This window comes from Oratosquilla oratoria, chromosome 16, assembly GCF_046742065.1.
Source record: "Oratosquilla oratoria isolate Oo_2021 chromosome 16, ASM4674206v1, whole genome shotgun sequence".
Taxonomy (NCBI): Eukaryota; Metazoa; Arthropoda; class Malacostraca; order Stomatopoda; family Squillidae; genus Oratosquilla; species Oratosquilla oratoria.
The window spans coordinates 25,861,072-25,876,071 of NC_134792.1; positions in this window are offsets into that span (position 1 = coordinate 25,861,072).

Sequence of the window (15,000 nt, forward strand, 5' to 3'; positions counted from 1 at the left end):
CTAGGTTAGGCTAGGCTAGGTTAGGTTAGGTTAGGTTATGTTAGGTTAGGCTAGGTTAGGTTAGGTTAGGTTGAACCCATGACATAATTCCATATGATCATAATCTCATATGCCATTATCCCACATTCAAAATCCCACACTTTCTCGGTCAAAATCCCATACTATCAACTAGACACTGATTAATTATAACATTGTTCGTTATGATTCAAGGAAATGTTATTTGTTGGCACCTTAACTTACACTCTCTGGAAAGATGCAGAGTGCGGGATGATCTAATAGAGGTGTTCAAGTGGATCAAAGGCTTTAATAAGGGTGATGCAAACAAGGTCATCATATTAAAACAACAGGGCAGGACTCGCAGTAATGGATTTAAACTGGACAAAATTAGATTTAAGAAGGAAATAGGCAAGAATTTGTTTACTAATAAGGTGGTCAACGAATGGAATAGACTTAGCAAACATGTAGTGAGCGCTTAAACTATCAGTTGTTTTAAGATACGGTTAGACAACTTTATGGATGGGGATGACAGGTGGTGATGGATATGGAACTGCCTAGTGTAGGCCTTATGGTCTCTTGCAGTCTCCTTCATTCTTATGTTCTTATGTACACTTATTTGCTTATTTCCTTTCTCATTTGAGAACAGTTAAGTTCTAGTGTAGGCCTTATGGTCTCTTGCAGTCTCCTTCATTCTTATGTTCTTATGTACACTTATTTGCTTATTTACTTGCTCATTTGAGAACAGTAAAGTTTTAAAAAAGATATGAATACGTTTTCTATCTCTTTTGTCTAATATGAAGTCAATTGCTTATGTAATAATAGACTTTTTTCACTTTGTGTTTAGATGTTCATTCATTTATTTGAGACGAGTTCAGATATATTATATGATTTGATGAATATCATATTGTATCACATCATATCATATATTATATCATATCATATCGTATCATGTCATATCATATCAAATATGATATATATACCATATCACATCATACCATATCATATCATATATCATATCATATCATATAATATTGTATATCATATATGATATATCTTATATCATATCATATCATTTTATATGTCATATAATATCATATGTCATATCCTATCATATAATGCCTTATCATATATGATATACCATATATCATATCATAAATCATACCATACCATAAGTATATCATATCGTGTGTGTGTGTGTGTGTGTGTGTGTGTGTGTGTGTGTGTGTGTGTGTGTGTGTGTGTGTGTGTGTGTGTGTGTGTGTGTGTGTGTGTGTGTGTGTGTGTGTGTGCGCGCGCGTCTGTGTGTGTGTGCGTGTGTGTGTTTGCGTGTGCTTTTGTGTGTGTCTGTGTGTGCGTGCGTGCGTGGATACATGTGTGTGTGTGTGTGTGTGTGTGTGTGTGTGTGTGTGTGTGTGTGTGTGTGTGTGTGTGTGTGTGTGTGTGTGTGTGTGTGTGTGTGTGTGTGTGTGTGTGTGTGTGTGTGTGTGTGTGTGTGTGTGTGTGTGTTTAAGTTTGTGTGCGTTGGACTCGTGATCGACAGCTATTTCCCTCCAGGAAGAGAGCTCAGAGTTCATATACGACCGATCTATTGTTAATGGTGTGACCTTGCACGCACACACACAACTCCCTGCCCACGAAAGTTGGAGTAACGACTCGCAGCACAGTGATACTGAAATTATATCATCCCTGGGCGGTGTGTGATACTGAAATTATATCAGCCTTGGGCGGTGTGTGTGTGTGTGTGTGTGTGTGTGTGTGTGTGTGTGTGTGTGTGTGTGTGTGTGTGTGTGTGTGTGTGTGTGTGTGTGTGTGTGTGTGTGTGTGTGTGTGTGTGTGTGTGTGTGTGTGTGTGTGTGTGTGTACTTCTTCAAAGTAGGATATTCAACCAAACCACAAATAAATTTCCTCGACTGAAGCAACAAACCAGAAGCACGTATACATACGTACGTACATACGTACATACGTACATACATACATGCATACATGCATACATACATACATACATACATACATACATACATACATACATACATACATACACACATACATACATACATACATACATACATACATATGTACTACTCTCATATCACAACGAAACATCGCAAATTACCGCACATATAGCCAATCTTGAATACTGGCAAAGTACAATTGAATACTAATAAAAGAACAATCTTATCTTATAAAGTTCACACTAATCACGATATATAACATAACTAATCTTATCTTATATAGTGCACACTAATCACGATATATAACATAACTCTTTCAAAGATAAAATTTAAAATTCTAGATCAGACCCCAGATCTCTTTGAGCAAGAAGTACTAGTTTTCTTATCTTGTAGCTCCACGAGGCTCTGGGGAAATGGAGTTAATATGGATCATTTTGAGTCCTTTATTCACGGAAGTACAAATACATTGACGTTAATAGACAGGAAGAGTTTGTCAGCGTAGGAGTTTCACCTAAATTAAATAGTTTGTGCCAATGAGTTGAAGGAGTTGAAGGACACACACACAATCATACATACACACACACACACACACACACACACACACACACATACATGCATACATACATACATACATACATACATACATACATACATACATACATACATACATACATACATGCATACATACATACATACATACATACATACATACATACATACATACGTACGTACGTACACACATACATAGGTACATATATACATACACAATTTATAGATTAATACATAAACACACACACACACACACACACACACACACACACACACACACACACACACACACACACACACACACACACACACACACACGTACACAAACGCTAGAATCGAGTACATTTTCCGACAGGCCATGTTATGTTATATTGCACACTACTATGTTACTTCATCATCATACTCTCTGAATGAAATAAATCAGAAAAAAACACAACTTACTTGAAAAAACAAAACCTCTCCCTTGTTTGAAAGCAGTAAAAGAACAAATTATAATCTGAAGTTCATGTTTCATTAACCGAAGCACAAGATGGAGCGGGTTTCTTCTTGCATATAAATTGATTCACTTGTTCATAAATACCATAGTATACTTGTAACATTAAAATGAAATTGTTATACCGAGCTGATACCATTCAACTGCATGCAATGCTTCAGCGATTGATTTGTTGTTATTTTTTGTTTTTTGTTTTTTACAGTTTCGTTTTAAGTCTCCCTTCTGTTGTCTTTGTCAGTTTCTATGACCGTTTTGCTAATGAAACACACTCACACACACACACACACACACACACACACACACACACACACACACACACACACACACGCACACACACGGCTGAAATAATTTCTGTATCGCTGTGCTGCAGGTTGTTACTCCAACTCTCGTGGGCGGGGAGCTGGGTGTGTGTGTGCGTGTAAGGTCACAGCATTACCCATAGATCGCTCATATACGAGCTCTGAGCTCTCTTCCGGGAGGAATATAGCTGTCGATCACGAATCCAACACACATACACACACACACACACACACACACACACACACACACACACACACACACACACACACACACACACACACACACACACACACACACACACACACACACACACACACACAGACACACACACACACACACACACTTCTTTTCCCATTACAGTGTCTCTCTACACGAAAACTTTCTTTCTCCAACTGTTGTTTGTTTATTGAATGGGAACAAGGACTCCGATCAGGACAGTGAGGCCTTCCTGCTGTAGACACTGTCCCCAACAACGAGTGTGGCACAGCTTTAACCAGATGTTTCTTATATGAAAAAAGGGAAAAAATCGCAAAAAAAAAGTCATAATCTTGACTATAACGGGCTAGATTATGTTATGTTAGGTTACGTTAGGATAGGAGTGGGCTATATATTTTTTTCTCTTATTTTAGCAAAATTAGACGTAGACCGAAGGGATTGCTCCCCGTCTTCTTCTTTTATGTATGGGGGGGAGATGGAGAGGGGGGTCGCCGATTTAATGAAGCGGCCTTGCTGTGGATGTGCTGTGTCTGGGGACACTGCTTCTGACCCAGGGTAGTGGACAGGGTGCAGGGATGACCCGTCATCCAGGAGGTGCTAAGATGAGAGGGAGGGTGGAGGGGTGTGGAGTGTATTCAGGGATGGAATGGGTGGGAATGATTTTGTGCCTTTTCCTTTTTGGCTACCTCCCTTGTAAGGGGGAAAAAGCCTTGGTATATGTATGTATGTATGATTTTTTTGTGATGCTGTTCGGCATTCAGTTGTATTGATGACCTGTTGTTGACAAAGAAAAAAGTTAAAAAGAAAAAGTAACTGAAGTAGCTACAATTAAATATATATAATAAATCAATATTAATTGTTAAATTGATAAATAGGTGAATAATTAAGTAGATACATAAACAAACAAATACATCAATAGATAAATAAATGATAAATAGATAAATAAATGATAAATAGATAAATAGATAAATAGAATAAAAAATAAAAAAAAAATAGAAAATCTGACGCTTAGATGAAGGCGAAGGGAAACAAACCAAAATTGGATAATGAGTGTCTCGACATTTGTATAAAAAAAATGGAAGGAGTTCTTGGAGAAGTCCCATGAGATCGCAGCTTAAAGAGCAAAATTAAATCTGATAATGAGGAAAGAGATTTTGTAAGCTTGACGTTGAGACTGTGTGACGGAGAGCTAATTCGGGACGATATATAATTAGCCCGGTATGAAAATTATATGAATCCAGACGGAAACGGAATCCAGACAGACACTAACTGAATCCGACGGAAAAAGACGAAGTTATTACCACTTAAGAAACAAAGACAGGCGAATTGAGCCCCATCACGGCTACCGGGACTCACCAACCCTTTAGATGAATAAAATCGCCTGACGGCAGCTAGAATATATATCAATCAAACCGTTGCCAAAGAGGTAACTCGGAAAGGTTTGATACATTGACGTTTGTAGAATTTTGTTAAATAAAATCCTCTGACAACAAAATAAGTTTTGAAAATAAGAATATTGGTTACAGGAGCCTTGGCCTCATGAGAAGACATAAACGAAAGTCATTAAAAAAAAAGTAGAACGGGAAATAAAATGTTTGAAGGAAAATAAAATGTTTGAAGGAAGATTAAAAGAATAGAAGAAAAATATAGAGGTAAAAGTTGAAGAGGAAGGAAATTGATGAACACGACCAATGAAGCGGAATGAATTATATAAAGAAATCCATCAAGAATACATTAAACAAGATACATCTTCCTTTTTCTAAATTATAAGAATTTCCGCGAACTATGTGGAGCGGCCTGGTGGCAACAAAGATCAAATATATGAAGAAGAAGATGTCAAGAAAGTTAATCGAATAAAGAAATTAGATAGACAGGGGTGGAAATTTGATCTTCATTTTATCTTGTGGTGATGTGTACGTATTTGACTTAATATTCAAATCCACATCTTTATGTTCACTTTTTTTATTCACGTTCAAGTACATTTGCTTCATCTTTATTGTTTGAAAAAAATCAAGTCTATTTTTATCTAAAATACTTTCATATAACACGGTGCTAATCGTAATATATCTTAAAACATTTACTAGAAATAGGCACTAATGTTTAGGCTGTGATTCTCGTAACTGATAAAGTTGATTAAATAATAAGGCGGGATTGAAAAATAAAGATAAAGAAGAAATAGAATTCGAAACAATACGGAAATAAAAATGAGAGCAAAAAGGAATATAGCTAATAAAACGAAACAAAAATAAGACACGAAAACTAACACAAATAAAATAAAAAAATTAAAAAGGCGAAATAGCAAAAAAAAAAAACATTTCAAGCAAGCACAAGGTCACGTCGTATATCTTCGTTCACGTTTCATATTCTTTCACGAAATATTTATCACAATGGCTTTTTTACGACTTGTACAGAACAAGGAAAGCAGTGATTATTTATGTTAGTAGATTACAGATACACTGAACGATAGGACTTGTTCTTTGTGCCCTGCAGTTCGCTAATGCATCAAATGATCCTATCACTCTGGGTAAGACAAGAAGAATACTTATACAGATGACGTGTAGTCTATGTTGATCATAATAGGAGTGAAATTGTTGTCTTTTTTCTTCTTTCTTTTTGTCCTCGCGTGCGTGGCCTCACTGGAACATGGGCGCGTGGCTACAAAACTGTCACGTAACGAGACATGTAAAATGTGTCATTTCCGTTTTTGTGTGCGTGTATATGTATGTATAGTATATGTGTATATACGTAGACGTACACATATACACTTAGAGCGGTCCGTCGGTGGTCAACGACGACAGTGCTCCGGTGAGGTGAAATGTATTTGAGTGAAGTTGGGGCGGTGATGCTGAGGTCTTTGTCGCTGATGCCAACGGATGTATGGACCCCAATTTTAGAGTCACATATTCTACCACACTCGAGGTTAAATCATATCTGTATTAGAAGGATAAACTCCATCGATGATCTGATGTTTTCTTTCCTGCAGCTCGTTCCTTGCTTGACTTCGAGCAGACTCTTTTTTTTTTTTTTTTTTTTTTTTTTTTTTTTATCGTTTGTGGGCACTGGACGCCATGAGGCGTAATCAGAAGCGATGGTTATAAGATCTATTGTTCTGATGTTACAAGTCTTGAGTGTGGATTTTAACTAAAATTTCTATCGCTTTTCTTCTTCTTCTTCGTCTTCTTCTTCTTCTTCTTCTTCTTCTTCTTCTTCTTCTTCTTCTTCTTCTTCTTCTTCTTCTTCTTCTTCTTCTTCTTCTTCTTCTTCTTCTTCTTCTTCTTCTTCTTCTTCTTCTTCTTCTTCTTCTTCTTCTTCTTCTTCTTCTTCTTCTTTTCTTCTTCTTCTTCTTCTTCTTCTTCTTTTCTTCTTCTTCTTCTTTTCTTTTTCTTCTTCTTCTTCTTCTTCTTCTTCTTCTATTCTTCTTCTTCTTCTTCTTCTTCTTCTTCTTTTCTTCTTCTTCTTTTCTTCTTCTTCTTCTTCTTCTTCTTCTTCTTCTTCTTCGTCTTCTTCTGAAGACCCAGGGCAGTGGACAGGATGCAGGGATGACCCGTCATCTAGGACATGCCAAGATAATAGGGAGTGAGGAGGGTGGAGGGGAGTGGAATATATAGGAAATGGAATGGGTGGGAGTGGTTTCTATGCCTTTTTCTTTTTGGCTACCCCTCGTGTAATTTTAATATATTTATCTTTTTTAGAAAAACGGACGGCTCAAGAAGTGAACCCTGTAGTATCTCTTCCAAATGTAAGTATTTCCTTTGATTACTCTGCTTGTGTGTGTGTGTGTGTGTGTGTGTGTGTGTGTGTGTGTGTGTGTGTGTGTGTGTGTGTGTGTGTGTGTGTGTGTGTGTGTGTGTGTGTGTGTGTGTGTACGTGTATGCGTTCATGTTATCTTTGAATGGATATATTTGTGTTTATATAAGTATAATTTGTTTCTGGGTCTGCAAATTTTGTGCGCGCGCGCGTGTGTGTGTGTGTGTGTGTGTGTGTGTGTGTGTGTGTGTGTGTGTGTGTGTGTGTGTGTGTGTGTGTGTGTGTGTGTGTGTGTGTGTGTGTGTGTGTGTGTGTGTGTGTGTTTGCGATTGTGTGTACGTGTATGCGTTCATGTTATCTTTGAATGGATATATTTGTGTTTATATAAATATAATTTGTATCTGGGTCTGCAAGCTTTGTACGGCCACTACACTTATTCCTACATACTGTAACACGTAAAAGCAAATTAATCTATCATAAATACCTGTATACCACTTTTTATTGGTTTTCTTGTATTTCTGTATCATTTACATCTATAACCTATTTGTTCCTATGTTACGTTTTAGATATTTCACTCTAATCACTATTAACCCTTTAAACTCCTATGACAAGATGTCTTGTCATTTGGTAAAAAAAAAAAAAATCATAAGACACCAAAATAGAAAAAATATGACGTCAATCCTCGCGCGGTCAAGCCGCATCAGATGATATTCGGATGTACGGGCCGGCGCGAGGCCTACCATATACGGATTTTCGTATCTACACCACAAGCAGCTGACATGAGTTGAATGGGTTAAACGTATTTGTTTAGTTGATATAGAGTTGAGGGAATTGAGGGGCACTACTGCCTTATTATTCGTTTAACGTCGCTAACTACCCCCCTCCCCCCCCCCCATCAAGAGGCTAGGGTGTTGCCCCTTGCAGGAGACTTTGAAGCGTGGGTTTTCATGAACCATACCCCTGGTCCAACTCGCTCGCGGCTGGATTCGAACCACCGTCACCTCGACCACCGTCGCGAGTAACGACGCTCTAAACCGCTAGGCCAGCGAGCATCGAAATTTCATCCGGTATTGTATTTTATTTGTCTAAATATCCCCATGAGTCTAATTATATCAAAATCTAAATCAATGAACAATGAACCTCTTCAACCCCAACTCAGAGGGATACTACAGGGATGAATGAAACTGTCTGGTGGAAGCCAGCAAGAAAGGAGAAGTCCCTCTCACCCTTATCCGGTAAGAGAAAGTCCCGATGTTCACCAGACGGACACGAATTTGGCCCTCGGCATAGGAGTATGTGATAGACCTGATAAGACCTTCTCAGGGTGTGACCCTTGGAGAGGTGTCTGCGTTTTTTTTTTTTTTTTTTTTTTTACTGTCACGGCGCGGCGGATTAGGGACGTGGGTGGGTAAATAGATATGTAGTTATTACAATGTCTCTGCTGTGTTGTTCAGTTTCCTCTGCGTTTCGATTTGTGTATTGTCTTTTCTTCCTTCTAATCACTTACTTCGCTTGTCTGCACTTACCATTCAGGTTTTCCTTTGTCTCTGCTGTCTTATTCTGTAGTTATTACAATGTCTCTGCTGTCTTGTTCTATTTCACGCGTGTTTCGATTCGTGTATTGTCTTTTCTTCCTTCTAATCACTTACTTCGCTTGTTTGCACTTAGTATTCTTTTTTTTTTGTCATTGATATTTTGCAGATACAAATGTCTTGCTTCTTTTCTTTCGATGGAAGCTTGTCTGCATGTATCACCAAACAATTAATTGGTTTCAGAACTTTCTTCAAAGAAAGAAAGCATTAGTAGAGGCACATTTAATTTGTTTCAGGACTTTCTTCAGAGAAAGAAAGCATTAGTAGAGGCACGAAGCATAGGTTGTATGGTACACTCGTAAGACTTGTTGCACTGTACGCATGGGAGACGTGGATCGTGACGAAGGAGGTTGAACTGTATTCGAAAATAGAATCGCCGGACTGATTTTTGACCGAGAAGAAAATATGTGAAGAAGAAGACACAATTCTGAGTTAAGAGAACTCAGCAAACAAGAAAATAATAGTTATTGATGTTTGGGTAGGACACGTTGCTCGAATGGAGGAATATAGAGCAACACAAAGGGTCCTACTAGGAGAAGTGGATGGGCGAACACCAAGAGGACGACCGATGAAAAGATGAATTTATGGAATAAAGGGAAACCTATCTAGATCACTATATATTGATTGAAGAAATTGGTATTAGATTTTATAATCAATTAAAAACTAAAGCATGAAATTTGTACATTGTTTGTGTATTATTGCAGTAATAAACTTCAATATAACAAAAAAATCGTGTATATTGTTTGTTATTAAGTTCAAGAAAAGTAAAAAATAATCCTTTGGTGAGCAAATGTCCTATTTGTCACTTGTCTGGTGAGCAACTGTCCGATGAGCAATTGTCTGGTGAGCAATTGTCCGGTGAGCAACTGTCCGGTGAGCAATTGTCATGGTTCAAGAAGTGGCCCAATACATAACTGAATAAGAATAAATAAGAGTAGAAATTACATTGAGAAACGAAATCAAGCCAGTGACCGATACAATACATATCAATAATATACTGATACAGATGGCTGCAGATGAGCATCTAAGATGGATAGGAAAGTAATAAGAGAGAGGAACAAGCCCTACATAAATAAGGGATCACATTAGGAAAAATATATATCATAGAAAAGAACAGAGCATACAAAAGAGAAATATAAAACATAAAAATACGCAAAAGTACAAATGAGGAAGCACTACATGTAAATAAGATGAATTAGTACAAAAATATATATATATATATATATATATATATATATATATATATATATATATATATATATATATATATATATATATATATATATATATATATATATATATATATATATAAAGAAAACTACAAATATGTGAAAATATATCAGTAAATTGAGAAACAGAAATGGGAGGGCTGAGATTCAATTCTAGATTAATTTAATTAATTAATCATAAATTAACAGAGACAAATGGATAAAATCAATAAAATATTACCCACAAGAGATTACATCGAAAATGGAAACACTACAAAATATTTGAGAGGAAGAATTTATAAAGAAAAAATAACAATTGAGACTAAAAAATTGAGAAGAAAATAATTGGAATCAAACTCGATTTTAGAAATTTATAAACAATGCCAGCAAGAAAACAAAGAAAAAAGCGAAGAAAGGTTATATTATATATACAGGATAAACAATTTACAACTTAAAGATAGAAATAGTTTTATAGAAAGGGATATAGCTTGCAATATATATATATACTGTATATATATATATGAATGTAAGAGAGTTGATATTTTACAGTTTATGTTGCGGTGTCCAGCATATATTGAATAAAGACAACAAACTACTAGAGCTGTATGCAGGAAATGGAAAGGAAATATCAGAAAATTCTTCTTCGGAAATAATAACTTAGAAATAATAACTTCGGGAAAAAAGAGAAAAAGACGCAGCACGGATTTTTGTTTGACGCGAAAACAAAAAGCAAAAAATAAACAAAAGCAATAAGCGAAAATAGAGCACAATGCAACAACACTCAAAGCAACCAGAAGAACTGAAATGTAATTACTGAAAATTACAGTAAAAGGAAATATTTGCTGAAAACGAGAATAGGTAGAACAGGGGGTGTATGGGGAAGACCAGAGGAATGGGAAGGACAAAGAGATAGGAAGAGCAAAGTGAATTGGGAGGACAGGAGGTGTGAAGAGCAGGAAGATAGGAAGGTCAGGTTGATGGGGAAGGGCAAGGGATAGGGAGGACATAGATATGAGGAGGGCAAGGGGATGGGGAGGGAAGGGGGTAGAAAGGATAGAGGGATGGAGAATGGTCAGAGCAATCGAGATGTCAGCAGGATAGGGAGAACAGAATGATAGGAAGAACAGAGGTATGGATAGGGCATGTCAGAAGGGAAGAGGCAAATGGATAGGAAGGGTATGTAGATGAGGAGGGCATTGAATTAGGGAGAGGATGAGGATAGGGAGGGTATAAGGATAGAGAGTGTAAGGGGACAGGAAGGGCAAGGGGACGGGGAAGGTGGGGGTCAGGGGGGAGGGGGAGGGAGAAGGGGGGGCTCTGTGGGTGCGGCTAATGCTCAGTGAGTAATGCCCATTGGAGATGCGAATGGCATAATACATGAGGACCCAGGTAAGGGATGTGAAGGAGAGCGAACTCATGACACCAGCAATTTGTCCCCCCCTCCCCCCCGACCATTCTCTCCCCCCTTCCCCCTCCCACCATCTCCCCCCGTCCCCCCACCCCGGATGCCTAGGTGTGATGCGATCAGTATTCTCAATAAGGTACTTCGCCCGCCTCTCTTTTTCCGCCATTTGTTTTGTTTTCTTTCTTTTCTTCTCTTCCTTCGTTCGTTCAATTTCGTTCTTTTTTTCCGGAGAGAGGGGGTCGCCGATTTAATGAAGTGGCCTTGCTGTGGATGTGCTGTGTCTTGCGATACTGCTTCTGACCCAGGGCAGTGGACAAGGTGCAGGGATGACCCGTCATCCAGGAGGTGCTAAGATAAGAGGGAGGGTGGAGGGATGTGGAGTGTATTCAGGGATGGAATGGGTGGGAATGATTTTATGCCTTTCCCTTTTTGGCTACCTCCCTTGGAAGGGGGAAAAAGCCTTGGTATATGTATGTATGTATGTATATATGTATGTATGTATGTATGTATGTATGTATGTATGTATGTATGTATGTATGTATGTATGTATGTATGTATGTATGTATGTATGTATGTATGTATGTATGTATGTATGTATGTATGTATGTATGTATGTACATTATCCAGTTACAAAGTTCTTTCGTTCTTGCTTGCTTCCTTCCTTCCTCCGTCCTGTACATCCCTTCTTCCTCTCTCCCTCCATCCTTCCCTCCTTTTCTTCCTTCATCGGTCCCTTCCTTCCTTCCTTTCTTCCTTCTTTCCCTCCTTCCTTCCTTTCTTCCTTACTTCCTTCTTCCCTCCATCCCTTCCTCCCCCCTTTCCTTCTTCCCTTCCTCCCTTACTACCGACCTTCCTCCTTCACCCATCCCTTCCTCCCTTCTCTTCCTCCTTCAGTCCCCCTCCCCTCCTCCCTTCTTTCTTTCTTCCCTTTCTCCCTTCGCTCTTCCCCCTCCTTCCTTTCTCTTCTTCCCTCCCTTCCACTCCCCTCCTCCTTTCTTTTCCCCTTCCTCCCTTTCTCACTTCCCTCTCCCTCCTTCCCTTCCTTCCTTCCTCCCTCTTTCCCTCCATTCCTCACCCCTTCCCTCCCTCCTTCCCTTCCTTCCCCCCTTCCTTCTACCCTTCCTCTTGTCTTCCCTTCCTCCCTTACTACCGACCTTCCTCCTTCACCCATACCTTCCTCCCCCCTTTCCTTCTTCCCTTCCTCCCTTACTACCGACCTTCCTCCTTCACCCATACCTTCCTCCCTCTCTTCCTCCTTCCCTCCCCTCCCTTCCTCCCTTCGCCGTTCCCCTCCTTCCTTTCTCTTCCTCCTTTCCTTCCACTCCCCTCCTCCTTTCTTTCCCCCCTTCCTCTCTTCCCCCTCCCTCCCTCTTCCCTCCCTCCTTCCCTTCCTTCCTTCCCTCCCCCCTTCCCTCTCTTCCTCTCTTCCTCCCTCCTTCCCTTCCTTCCTTCCTCCCTCTTTCCCTCCATCCCTCCTTTCCTCCCCCTTCCCTCTCTTCCTCCCTTCCTTCCTTCATTCTCTATTTATTCTGTTTTTCTTTTCTCTGTCTCGATGAAACCCTTGACGACGGCGGGAGAGCGGGACAGCAGCACTCGAGGACACGGCAGAGCAGCGCTCCGGCGACTCGGCGGCGTACCCGAGTGTCCCTCGGGTTGAATAAAATAATCTATTCAAGCTTATTTTGAGAATGTGTCCGGGTGTGAGAAAAGGAAAGGGAATAGAGAGAGAGAAAGATATATCATATATATAAATATATATATGTATACATATATATATATATATATATATATATATATATATATATATATATATATATATATATATATTTGGATGATGGAGAACATAAACACAGGGGGAAGGCTCGGAACCCTAAACACTCTAATGTTTCGTTCGCGTAGAACTTCTTCAGAGAGTGTATGTGGAACTGCAATTGAAGTTTATGTACTAAATCTAATTACACTCTCTGAAGAAGTTCTACGCGAACGAAACGTTAGAGTGTTTAGGGTTCCGAGCCTTCCCCTGTGTTTATGTTCTCCATCATCCAAATAGTTTGTCTAAAGTACTTATCCATATATATATAATATATATATATATATATATATATATATATATACATATATATATATATATATATATCTACATATACCTATACATATATACATATACATATGCTAATATAAACACGGGTACGTGTGTTCACTTATGCAAAGTAGACCACTTGGAAAAAGAAACTAACGAGGCAGAACGCATTTCATATATTACATCTTCAGTGCAAAAAGTACTTTTTTGCACTGAAGATGTAATATACGAAAGCGCTCTGCTTCGTTAGTTTCTTTTCCCAAGTGGTCTACTTTGCATATATATATATATATATATATATATATATATATATATATATATATATTTATATATATATATAAATATATATATATTTATATATATATATATATATACAGTGTGTGTGTGTACACGAGGACCCAAATAGGGCACGTGAAGGAGAGCAAACTCATGACACCGGTAATCCCCCGATCTCCATCTCAGTCTCCCATACCCCGGATGCTCAGTTGTGATGCGATCAGTATTCTCAATAAGGTACTTCGCCCGTCACCCTTCTTCCGTCCTTTGTTTTGTTTTCTTTCTTCTCTTCGGTCGTTCCTTCGTTCGCATTTTCGTTCTTTCCTTCTTTTTTTTCGTTATTTCGTTATTTTTTCTTTATCCAGTTGTTTCGTTATTTTGTTTTTTCGTCCCTGTGTACATTGGCTTTTTTTTTCTTTTTGTTCTTTCTTTCGTTCTTTCAACCTAACCTAACCCAACTTAACCTTACCCAACCTAACCTAACCTAACCCAGCCTAACCTAACCCAGCCTAACCTAACCCAACCTAACCTAACACAACCTAACCCAACCTAACCCAACCTATCCCAACCTAACCCAACCTAACCCAACCTAACCCAAACTAACCTAACCTAACCTAATTCAACTTATGTTTTGCGACTTCATTTTTGTTCATGTCGGAGATAAATAAAAGCCTGGACTTGGTTTGGTTATTCTGCCCATGGCTTTGAGTTTTGCACCAAATGTGTCTACTCGCTATCTGCAGAATTACAAAGGATTATAAAGAATTACAAATGCGGAGCATGCCGACAGGAGACCTTTTGGTCCATATCTAGGTCGGATGCTGAAAAATCATAATAGTAATAAATTAATAAACAAAAACTATAATAATGCAAATAACAAGGTAGTAGTAATAGTTTTTAGGGATATGGAAGAGTTGAATCAATTTCTCCACGATATCAGAGGCACAAACAAGGCACACAACACTGCGGGGAGGAGATTGGTCCCATGTACATATTATATGTAAAGCAAAGAAATACAGAAGATCAGAAGGTTCCTTTCCTAATCTCCTTTCCCTCCCGACGGACGCAAAAGTTCGAGGGAAGTAAATAAATTAAAATGAAAATTTCTGAAAGAACATTTTTGACTAGGCGAGATGATATTATTAAAAGAGTTCCCAGAATATACAATCTCAACAGGATTTGTAA